Consider the following 12,764-nt stretch of genomic DNA (forward strand, 5'->3'; position numbering starts at 1 on the left):
ATAATTATTTTTTAAATAAAAGAGAAAGAAACTAACAATCAAACACACAACTATACTCAGGGCTTACTCCTGGCTCTATACTCAGGGGTCACTCTTGAAAGTGTTTGTAGGACCATATGTGATACTGGGAATTAAACAGTAATTTTAACAATTTAATTTCAAATACGCTGTCCCAAATCCTCTTATTTATCTCCCTGACCCTCCATTTTCTTTGAGATGGGCATTTTCATTATTTTATTTTTTCTATTATACAGAGTGATGTTATGAACTTATTTAGGTCTGTGAATCATAAGTTTTGTTTATTTACTTAGGTTTTCTGTTGCACCCCATGCCATTATCTAGCCTTTGCCTGGTTTGTTCCACAACAGAGGACTACACTTTGCCATATCGGGCCCTGTTCCCAGCACATTCTTTGCAGAAAGTCAGCAAGCAGCTCAGTAATAGGATGTGGACTGTCAGTTTCTGAAGCAGAACATCAGTCACAAGAGATGCTAGCTGGTCTACCAATAGACTGCAGGAAAACATGTTTGTTAATTCGTATTAGGCAATTTAACTAGTTACCTATTATGTAGTGGAATCTTTCTTTGTGTGCTCAGCCTCTTCATTCCTTCTTGCTTCCTCCTTTTACCATATATAAACTATGAGCTTGTTCAATAAAGTTTGAACTTTTTTTCAATCTCGTCTGCTGTATGGAGTTGTTCTGCATTTCATCTTCCAGTTCACTGATTCTGTCCTCAGCTTCTGTTACCCTGTTGGAGAGTTTTTCAGTTCAGCTACTGTGTTTTTCAGACCTGTTATTTCAGTTTGGAGTTTTCTGATTTCTATGTTTGTGTTCTGTTCAGCTTGAGCTATTTTTTCTTTGATTTCTATGAGGATCCTCCATATTTCTATTCTAAACTCCTTATCTGAGAGATTGATCAGATAGTTGCTATTTTTTGAGTTAGAGATTAGAGATTATCATCTTCATTCTCTGTGCATGGTGTTTTTTTCCCCATGCGATTTTCCCCATTGTCATGCTTGTAGTGTGATTTATTTTTACGTGTCATGGTGAGGTTCAGCAGTTAGACCCTGCTCAAGGTGGGTCCAACCACCTCAGTCCCTGCTTTCTATAAGAGTCTGAATTTAATCTACTATAACACATAGTTCCAGAAGCACTTCTGGGAATAACACCCAAGCACCATCAGGTGTTACCCCTAGATAATAGATATCCATAGATAATATGAATGAATCTATTCAGTTTTATGAATATTAAAAAGAGATGTGGGAACAAAGAGACTGTGCAGGAGTGAAACACTGTCCTTACACACTGCAGACCCCAGTTTATTCTCAAGCACAATACATAGTTCCCTGAGTACTATTAGAATAATTTCTGAGTACAGAGCTATGAGTAAGCCTTAAGTACCACTGAGTGTAGCCAAAAAACATATCCCCTCATAAAAGATATATTTGTAATGTATTTACACTCAAATTATTTACCCAGTGGGGGAAAAAGGAGTTAGTTTCAAATACTTGACAATTCCCTACTCATTTGTTTATATCTCTACAAACAAAACAATTAGTCTCATCTTAATTTATAATATTGGTATTGTACTAATATCAACATGCTTATACCATCCTTGTGATATCTAATAGCTTCCAGAAGAAAAATTATTATGATTCAGAATACCTTATGTTTTAAGCATTTTTATTTATCCCTGAAGGCTAATAAACATGTGTTAAACTGTACTAGAAAATTCACAACAGTTTTGCAATTTCAGTTTCATCGGATTCATTTTTTAGTCCTCTCTCAGGTATTGAAAAAACAAATACTTAAATTTTCTATAGATCAAAAATAATGCTTCCAAAACAAATTGTCAAGATATTCCTTGACAATTTTCTAATTTATTATGACTCCTCAAATTTAATACTAAGTAATCCAACAAGAGGATATGTCAAACTTTTCTCTCTAAGAATCAATAACTTATCTTTAACAGGATTTAATATAAAATCTATGCCTTTTGCCTTTAAAAGGACTAAATATATGATCTATGTCAATAAAACTGTAGTTTTTAATATTTCTAGGAATCATAAAGATCTTATATAGAAATTATACATATATACATAACATAAATGTACAATACACAAAAGACATGTAATTACCTTAGTTTAGGCACATTTTATGCTACCTATTCTAAGCTACAATCTATTGATTTGAACCCTAATAATAAAAATTTTTATATGTTCCCTTATTTATAAATTTCAAAATAATTTTTTATAAAATGTAAAATGTACATATATATTGTACCTGTATATATTTGCTATGAATTCTCAGAACTTGTTTTGTCATTAACTCTCCCTTTGACTTCCATATATGTAATCTTGATTTTTCCCATATTAACTCATACTAGGAACAAAATATAAACTAACATCAATCAAAATAACCACATAGAAAGATTATAATTTAAAACTGTAATAATTTAGGAAGCTGAGAGAATGGCTCAAAGAACTAGAGTACATGTTTTATTTGTATTTGAGAAACCCAGGGTTTCTCAGGGATTATTATTAACCTTGTGCTCAGGGATCAATCCCGGTGAGTCTTAGAAAATCACATGGTTGTTGGGGATTGAGTCTTGGCTGGCCACATGCAGCCAATTCACTATTCTAGCTCCGGAAGTACATGCTTTTTATGTAGGAGCTTTAACTTTGATTTCTGGTACATATGGTTCAACAAGCACTGCCAAGGGTAGCCCCTACAAAATTGGGTATACCCCAAATTATAAATTTAATTCTTTTAACATTCATCCACACTCATAATTGTGAAAACAGCAAGATTTATAGATTATCACACCATACAGTTCTTCCATACCCACCAGTGCCTTAAGTCTTCTCAAAATCCTTGAGACAGTAGACAGCTATGCTATTTCATCCTTTTCAAAAAATGGATTTTCTTATTGGCAGTAATTCTTATACCACACTAAAATAAGTAATACTTTTCATCTTTTCTCAAAAAAATATTAGTAGAGACAGAGAATGTAGAGATATAGTGAGTAATATTTCATTAAAATGATAATACTGAGGGGCTGGTGAGGTGGAGCTAGAGGTAAGGTGTCTGCCTTGCTAGCGCTAGCCAAGGAAGGACCGCGGTTCAATCCCCGGTGTCCCATATGGTCCCCCCAAGCCAGGGGCTATTTCTGAGCGCTTAGCCAGGAGTAACCCCTGAGCACCAAATGGGTGTGGCCCGAAAAAAAAATGATAATACTGATAACTTGAAAGATTACAATGATTTAACCAAAAAATTTTAAGTATTGAGAAATCAGTACTTGCATTTTTAGTTCCAATATAATACTACTAAATAATTTTAAAGACATTCCAACTAAGAGACATTTAATATTCCAATACCTAAATTTTTCAGTATTAATTAGTTTTCCTGACCAATAAGTAAACTTTACAATACCAAAACAGCTATCTTCAAAAATAAATTTTGACTATAAATTAAAGGACAGATTTAGATATCAATTCTGTAGTGCTTTATGGTAATAGCATTTTTCAAAGAAACCATAATGTGTGTGAATAAAACATAAGTGAAGCAATGAACACAGCAGGAATCATGAAAATAGAACCTGTGTGATCAAATTCTCATACTGAAACAGAGCATGCAAAAGTTATAGGCACAGGATTCTGATTGCAGTACACCAAAATCAACTATGCAACTGCTTTATTGTTGTCTTGTTGGTAAACATGTAGCTTTTTAAAGTTTTCTCTCTTTTCTGTTGTACTTTAGTAGTCTATTTTAAAAGCAGTTTTAGATTCACAAAAACCTTAAAATAGAGATTTTTCAGACACTCCTTACTTCCACATAGGCAGAGCCTTCTCCAAAATCAGTAATCTATTGTAAAGAACTTGTTAGTTTGTGACTAACAAGGAACCTACATAAACAAATCATCATCAGCACAATCCATACTTTGTTAGGGTTTGTTTTCAACATTATACATTTTGTAGTTTGGGGCAAATATTTAATGCCAAGTAATCAGTCATTTTGGTATAAACAAGAGTTTAATTGTCCTAAAAAAAATCCTATTTAGGGGCCGGAGAGATAGCATGGAGGTAAGGTGTTTGCCTTTCATGCAGAAGGTCCGTGGTTCAAATCCCGGCGTCCCATATGGTCCCCCGTGCCTGCCAGGAGCGATTTCTGAGCATAGAGCCAGGAGTAACCCCTGAGCACTGCCGGGTGTGACCCAAAAACCAAAAAAAAAAAAAAAAAAAAAATCCTATTTATTCCTTCTTTTCCCCTAACCTTAACAATCACTTATTTTTAACTATCAAAATAGACTTTTCCAGATTATGAAATAATCAGTCATAAACTTCTAGGATTTTCATTGATTTATTTAATAATATGCATTTTCCATGTATCCATGTCCAGATATTTTATTTAATTTAATGTTAAATAATGTTCTATTATCTGCATATAGCATAGTTTTTATTCATTCATATATTAAAGGAAATGTTGGTAGATCCACTTTAACCATTATAAATAAAGTGGTTATAAACAAAAAATGGATAGATAAGTTATGCATAACCATGTGGAGGCTTTTAGTATGGACATATTAAGTGCAATTACTGAATAGTGTAATAAGAATAAGGACAGTATAATTCAAAATTAAATTTCAAAGTATCTTCTAAATTGACTGAACAGTTTTGTATTCCCAAGAGCCATGAGAAAGGACCCTGTTACTAAACATCTGCATTTGGACTTGTTCCTAGTGCATTGAATTTGGGGTACTTCAATATTCTTATAATTGTTTTAACTTTCTATTCCTAAATAACATAGTATATCAATAGCTTTGCATGTGATTTTTCACTGTCTTTGATGATATGTCCATTTCAATCTTTTGTAGCATTTTAAATCAGTCTTGTTTATAATTGTCAAGTTCCAAACACTCTTTGTATATTTTAGATAATAGTTCTTTATCACTCATGTCCTTTGCAAATATTTTCTTCCAATCTATGAGAAAAATATTCTGTTTTTGTTGTCTAAAATTATATAAAATAAATGGAAAATATTGATAGTCTTTTAAATATTTGGTATTCTTAAATATAGTCTTTTAAATATAAATATATATATTCACAAACATCATTAAAATTATTTAAACTAGCTTTATATCATTTTATTGTCTATAATAATATAATATATAAGAGGTTATGAAGCAGCAAAAAGAATTGATTTGAGATGCTTGAATCAACCTATCTTTTACTGGTTACCTACAGAAAACTTTTAGACCTTTTATCCTAAGCCAAAACCTGAGCATAAAAAATTAATGCCATACACTAAATATCTATTTACATTTATATATAGGTGTCCATAACTATATATAACATAGGGACATCTAATAGTTAAAAAGCAATATATTTTGTCTTTCCCCAAAATTAAATTGTTAATATTTTAAGGACATTATTTTTTATACTGATCAATTTTTTAATTTCTTACTCAGGCAACACACTATTTTTAAATATTATCCTTAGTTTTTGGTAACACTAAGTATAAAGCCTTTTTAATCTTATTTATTGTATTTCTTTAAGCAGGGGCTATGAAGACTGTTGTCAATTTCCATAGGATTGCATTAAAAGAAAATTTCTGTCCGTTATCTTTTATTTCTACTCTCATTTTAATTTAAATTGTTCCTGCCTACAGAAGATGCTCCTAAAAGAATCTTACCTGTTACTATATATATTCAGATAATGGATTCTTTGTTGTCATTCACTAATATATTAGGGTTGGAAGCTTGAGAAAAAGTACAAACATCCAATAACAAACTGGGGTGGGGGGGAATTCTACTATTGCAATGGGAAATTAGTGAAAGAACAGGAACATTTTAAAAAGTAAAAGATGTCCACCCACCAGTTAGCTGAAATGCAAGGGCCCTTTAAACTCTGGGTTTAATGTAAGAAGGAAATGCTAAGTGCCCTTTCTCTATTCTATGATCTTGGCAGTTTCAGTAACACAATATTTACTGACATATTTAGTACCAGCTGATTTACTCTCATTCAAATTCTCTCTGCATTTCTGATATCCAAGTTTTTACTTTTAAGTACAACTTCCTCCATACAGGTGGGGGTGGGTGGGATGGAGGGAGATTTGGGACATTGGATGGTGGGAATGTTGCACTGGTGAAGGGGGTGTTCTTTACATGACTGAAACCTAATCACAATCATTTATGTAATCAAGATGTTCAAATAAAGAAGAAAAAAAAAAGAAATGTTTTGATATGTTCAGATAAATTAATGAAGATTGTTAATTTATTAATAAAATAAAAGTATAAATGTTAAAAATTTCTGAGAGTCATTACTAAAATCATATTTTAGGGAAATTATATTATTTCTAATAAAATAAGGAATGGAATAAAGGTGTGTATCATAAAAGGCATTAGATTTAACCTAAAGGGAGGTTGTTTGAATAAATTGTAGGGGGTATACTTTTTATAAATTAGTACAAATAAGAATAATATATTACTACCAAGAGGGAAATAAGTCTGAGGGTAAAGCCATCACATAGAGGAAGTAATTATTAATCTTTAACAGAGAAATGGGCCTAAAGCATTTATATAAAACTATATCTGAAATCTCTCTTAGCAGTGAAATAAACCAATACATTTCTCATAATTTATTTATGTTTGATTGCCTCTCATTTGTACTTGAAAGTATCTTAACTATACAATTAGATATATGTAAATTGTTTAAATGAAGGTAAATCTGAGTTCTTATTAGTGTCTCTTTGTATTATAATTATAAAAGAAATCTTTCTACTTTCTAATAGCATTTTCAAGTGAAAAGAATATTTGGTTAATGCAGAGGGAAATGCCATGAATTTAAGTTTGAGAAATAAGTAAAGGCAAAAGAAAAACTTTCAATTTCTTAGCTCACTGTAGGGGAAGTAATTTCCATTTTCATTTTCCCTCATTACTTTTGATTTGTTATCAATGAAAGAGGCTCAAATTTTTCAACTTCTCTGCAAGCATTATGCCGCTATACTGTATGTGTAAGTCAGTTTTATTGGTGCTGTTAATAAAGTGTATGCAACCCAGAACACCTACGTAATGTTCAAATTGTCCTGCCATTGTAAAAGCTCAGTTTTGCTAGTTGATAAGTTCAGATACCACATTTGTCAGCAGGTATAAGCATCTTGTTTAAAGCCAGAGCCTGGGGAACTTCATAAATGCCAATCAGTTTTCAGTAGCAAAACTAACTAAAATGGCCTAAGGCTCACACAATGAGAGTTATGTGGTCAATCACTCATTTTTTTAATTAGCTGAAAGAGTGAAGTGTTTGGGCTCATCAATATCAAAGAAATGGTAGGATTTATAGCCTAATTTGAAAACTCTCTCAATATGAAGAAAGCAGTCCATCTTGAATTGAAATGTATGAACCAGAAAGTTAAGTCTTTCAAATGACGAGAGCAAGTAGATAATTTCCTAGAACCTTGCTTCTTCGTCTGTAAAACTATTACATTGCCTGTCAAATAATACAGTTACATAGATAAAATAAAATTTGTAATGTGTGTTCTAAGTTTCTTAATGTTTTCAGAAACTTCAGTGTAGATTTATTGTTATAACATTTCATAATAAATCAGAAACATTGTGTTTTTAGTATAATCATTTTAAGTTCTAGAAAGCATTTAGAAAGAGGATAAAGTGTTCACTATTTATTTTCAGCATCCTCAAGACTTACCATTTTGTTTTGATTTGGGGAACACCTGGATGTGCTCAGGATTAATTCCTGGATCTATACTTAAGGATTATTCCTTGAAGCTCAGGATACCATTTGGGATTCCAAGATTAGAACCTGGTTCAGCCACAGGCAAGGCAAACACCATACCCACGATACCCAATATATTATTACTCAGGCCCTAAGATTTATAATTTTTTAAATCCCTACTCTCCTCCACTTCAGTTAAACTCAGTTCAGCAGATCAACTATATCATTTTGTTTCCTTTGCTCAATTTTTGCTTCCTTATCACATTTACTTATATCTATAAGAAACATAGATCATTCTGTAACAGTCCTTGTCCTGACTAACTTCACTCAGCCTAATTACTCCTCCTATTTCTTGTATGCAGCAGAAAACTGCATGGTTACAACTTTTCTTGTAGCTAAGTAGATATTTGTACATCATGTTGATTGCAGCACTATTCATGATAGCTAATATCTAGGGGGGAAAACAACTATTTTCTGAAGCAGATGAGTAGATAAAGAAAATATGGTGTATATACATAGAGAGAAAATATTTTACAAAGAGAGAAAATAATTTTGAAGATATTTGTGTAGAAAGAGGTCAAATACCAATAAATGAGAAAATATACACTGTAAAAGTCTTGACATACAATCCCATAATACAGACCTTAAACTTAGCCTTGTCTCTGAAGCAGTCAGTGCTATTGACTAATTCTCAAAAAAAAGGGGGCCACAAATAGAGTTTGTGGCTTACATTTCCAGGAAAGTCTTGGCTTCTTGTTGGAGGCAGGCTGGGCCACCGCCACCATCACCATCACCACCACCACCACTCTTCACTTCAGAAGTCACAGAAGCCATGCCTACAATCCAGAGCCATAGGCCATTTCTGTGCAAGTGCCAATGTCATAGACTCATATAAATCTCAAAAGAGAGGTACAAATATCAGAAAAAAAAAACTTTTGAACACATAGCCCTCTCAGCTAATTGCACTGCTGCCCTTCAGGTGGCCCTATGAACCATCTTGTTGTGATATGAGTTCATCAGCCCCACTCACAGAACCTTAATTGTGTATCATGTGGCTAGATCTTTTAGTTTGTTTGTTGTTTGTGTAATGTGTGGCTACATATTTTTATTTGTTGTTTTTGGGCCACACGTGGTAACGTTCAGGGTAGGCTCTTTGCTCAGAAATCACTCCTGGAGGAGCTGGAGAGGTGGCGCTAAGGGTAAGGTGTCTGCCTTGCAAGCGCTAATCTAAGACGGACCACTGTTAGATCCCCCAGCATCCCATATTGTCCCCAAAGCCAGGAGCGATTTCTGAGTGCATAGCCAGGAATAACCCCTGAGCATCACTGGGTGTAGTCCAAAAACCAAAAAAAAAAAAAAAAAAAAAAGGAATCAATCCTGGCAATCCTGGAAAGCTCAGGGGACCATACCAGATAACAGGAATGACACTGAGGGCTGACCCTGGTTGGCTGTGTGCAAGGCAAACACCCTAACACTATGCTATCTCTCCAGGCTTCACAAACCAGTTTATTAAGACTGACATCCAGTAAAAATATGCCAAATTAAATGTTAGATTATCAAAGAAATCACATAAGCTCAACAAAGAGAACAACAATATAACACTAACACTCTCCTCAGCTTGGCAGGGAGGATCAAAGTCCAACACAGGACAGCAGAGTAGCAGAGGTCACAATGTCTGCTGGGTTTCAGAGAACACAGCAGCAATCAGTTCCACATTTTGTGTGCAGGACAGCTCACCCCTAAAGAAGTACCTTCAAGGAATGTTCTGGGCTGGAAGAATGAATGTCCAGGACACAAGGAACTCTCTTTTACTGCTGGTGGGAATGCTGTCTAGTCCAGCCATTATGGAAAACCAATATGGCGATTCCTCATAAAAAAAAAAATTGAGCTTCTATATGATCCAGCTATACCACTCCTAGGGATATAGCCTAAGAACACAAAAACACAATACAAAAATGCCTTCCTTACACCTATATTCATTGCAGCACTATTTACAATAGCTAGAATCTGAAAACAACGAAGATGCTTCAACAAATGAATGGCTAAAGAAACGTGGTACATATACACAATGGAATATTATGCAGCCATCAGGAGAGATGAACTCATAAATTTTTCCTCTACAGAGATGGGCATAGAAATTATTATGCTGAGTGAAATAAGATATAAAGAGAGATAGATGCAGAATAGTTTCATTCGTCTATGAGTTTTAAGAAAAATAAGACGTTATTTTAATAGTGCCAGAGAAAATAGAGATGAGGGCTGGAAGGACTGGCTCATGATAGGAAGCTCACCACAAAGAGTGGTGAGTGCAACTATATAAATAAATACACTAACAGCTATCATGACGATGTTAATGAGTGAAAGAAATAGAATCCTTGTCTCAAATGCAGGCAGGGATGGGGGAGGAAGAAAATGGGGCATTGGTGGTGGGGATGTTGCACTGGTGAAGGAGGGTGTTCTTTTTATGACTGAAATCTAACTACAATCATAGTTGTAATCATGGTGCTTAAATAAAGATATTATTAAAAAGTAACACTCAACTAGCAATAGTAGACTTTAAGACAATGACATAAGAACTGCATTTCTAGAAATGACAATTTTCACAAATTTTCTTTTAATGAAGTTTTTTTCAATAATTCTATTATCACTTAGTTGTACCAAGAACTATTAAGTATATTATTGGTACTTGCCAAGTGGCAGCCTTTGAGACGTTGGGAAACTGATGACATGTATGGAGGGAATGTTATACTGGTTATAGAATATGTGTTGGAATATTGAATGAATAAAATAACTGGTTCAATGTTAATATGTACCTAAAATACTACTGTGAAAGATATGTAAGCCAATATGGTCAAAATAAAAATCATAAAAAATAAAAAAAGAAATAACTGAGTTTTGAACAACTTTGAAAAGCACAATGTCTAAAATAAAGCTACTTAATTTTAAGGAAAGAAAAATTTCAAGTGTAGATTAATTAGGTAATCAAGGAAAAAGTTACTATTGTCTTTATAATCCCTAATAATGTTTTAATATTTGTGAAGATGAATCATTTTCATGTTTCAAGGTAATTAAAAGTGAATCATCAGCTAAATGTAGAACAGAAAAGATTTCCCTTTCCATAATGACATCAATAGCACAAATTTCCTGTCTGCATTTATTATTTTTAGACATCCAAAGAACTGACAATATATAGTGGTCAAATACTATTGGCAACCAAATACGTGCACATATTTGAATATAAAGAATAGTCTATTAAAAATTTATAAGCCTAGTAAGCAGATTTATTATTTACTTATTTTTATATCTATTAAATTTAACAGATTGAATAGTCTACTATACTAGTCTAACAAAATACCATTCATCTTCAAAATAGTATATGCAAAAAGCACTTTTTAAGTCTATTTCAGGGTCTGATTTTCTGGGGCAGTAATATGAAAATGCAATTTTAAGTATAATTACTAGGTAGTTCTCTATCATACAGTCTATTTCATCTTCAAAAATAGCTCAGACCTAGTATAAGTTATTGAGTATATTTACCATGTTTTATGATGAAAAATTTTACTTGCATACTTTTGGTATTCCTTTCATTGTATTTACTATGAAAAAAGACCAAGAAATTATAAGCATCTCACAAGAAACTTTATACATTATAGAAAATATAAAATTGAAATCTTCTCAGTATAAAAACACAATTTAATTTCATGTAATTACATTTTAATGTTTGTTCTCTTTATTACTAAATTCTTTAAAACATGCTTATTTTGCTTAATAATTGATCCCAGTTACTTCTATTGAGAGCATGAATATTGCTTTTCTGAATGCACAATTCCAATAAATTGATGTCTCTGTGTACACATTTTTTATGGTTAGGCACTTAAATTATTAACACATTTCTATAAGTATCTTAAAGGTTATTTTTACATTCATAACATTCCTCAAACTCTATAAAAGAGTTACCAATAGGTCACTCTTTACTTTCCTTTTTAATTTATATTTACTCTTTTGATGATCTAATCTAAATATTTAGTATATTTTGTCTTATCTAAGAAACTGGATTATACTGACCTGGTAGGGACGATACCATGATCACTAAGGTGGTTTCCTCAGGGCTAGACTTATCGATTGAGTTCTGGATGTGCTGACCCTGCTATTTCCCCAAATGTGGGAAACTCAACTGCATAATTTGTGATAATGGAGGACTGCGTTTGCACTCTCCCTTGAAAAATAAAAAAGATCCTGGATACATTTTTGTTTTGTTTTGTTTTTGGGTCACACCCAGCAACACTCAGAGGTTACTCCTGGCTCTATGCTCAGAAATCGCTCCTGGGAGGCTCGGGGAACCATATGGGATGCCAGGATTCGAACCACCGACCTTCTGCATGAAAGGCAAATGCCCTGCCTCCATGCTATCTCTCAAGCCCTGACACTGGATACATTTTTAAAGATAATTTTTTAGTTTTTATTTTAAAAATAATAAGGTATTTTAATTCTTTTCCACCATCTACTCTATCTCTAAATTTTATTATTATAAATATTATAAAATATATCATAATTTTAATTCATCTTTAAACTTAAAAATTATTTAGGTAAAATTACTTTAAAAGAGTGTAAGTATATGTTTTAGTTGCACAGAAAATAATATCATATCATGAATACTACCAATGTGCAATATACATCCACCACGTCTATAAGATACTGTTCTCCTTCCCCTTAGTTTGCTGTCAGATTCTCTAGGTTAGTTTTCACAAGATACTGTTTAACTCATTTTAAAAGATATATATATGAAAAAGTATGAAGTTTGCATTGTACTTAGTAAATATATAAAAGTATCTTGGTGAAAGCTATAATGTTGGAGTAACTAGATTCTGTTCATATCTAACACATTAATACTTTGTATAACAATGAAATCAAGTAATTCCACAAAAATATAAACATGTAAATTGTATCTCCTTCATACTTATAAGATTTAATCAAGATATGGGCCCGGAGAGATAGCACAGTGGCGTTTGCCTTGCAAGCAGCCGATCAAGGACCAA

General features: G+C 32.8%; 1 non-coding gene across 1 annotated transcript; it reads left to right on the top strand.

The window, feature by feature from the left end:
• Window positions 1-11,785: 11,785 nt before the first annotated feature.
• Window positions 11,786-11,948, top strand: LOC126005364 (U1 spliceosomal RNA). Its single transcript, XR_007494484.1, has one exon. It is a non-coding gene; the product is annotated as a U1 spliceosomal RNA (small nuclear RNA).
• The last annotated feature ends 816 nt before the right edge of the window (window positions 11,949-12,764 follow it).

This window comes from Suncus etruscus, chromosome 3 (assembly GCF_024139225.1).
Source record: "Suncus etruscus isolate mSunEtr1 chromosome 3, mSunEtr1.pri.cur, whole genome shotgun sequence".
Classification (NCBI taxonomy): domain Eukaryota; kingdom Metazoa; phylum Chordata; class Mammalia; order Eulipotyphla; family Soricidae; genus Suncus; species Suncus etruscus.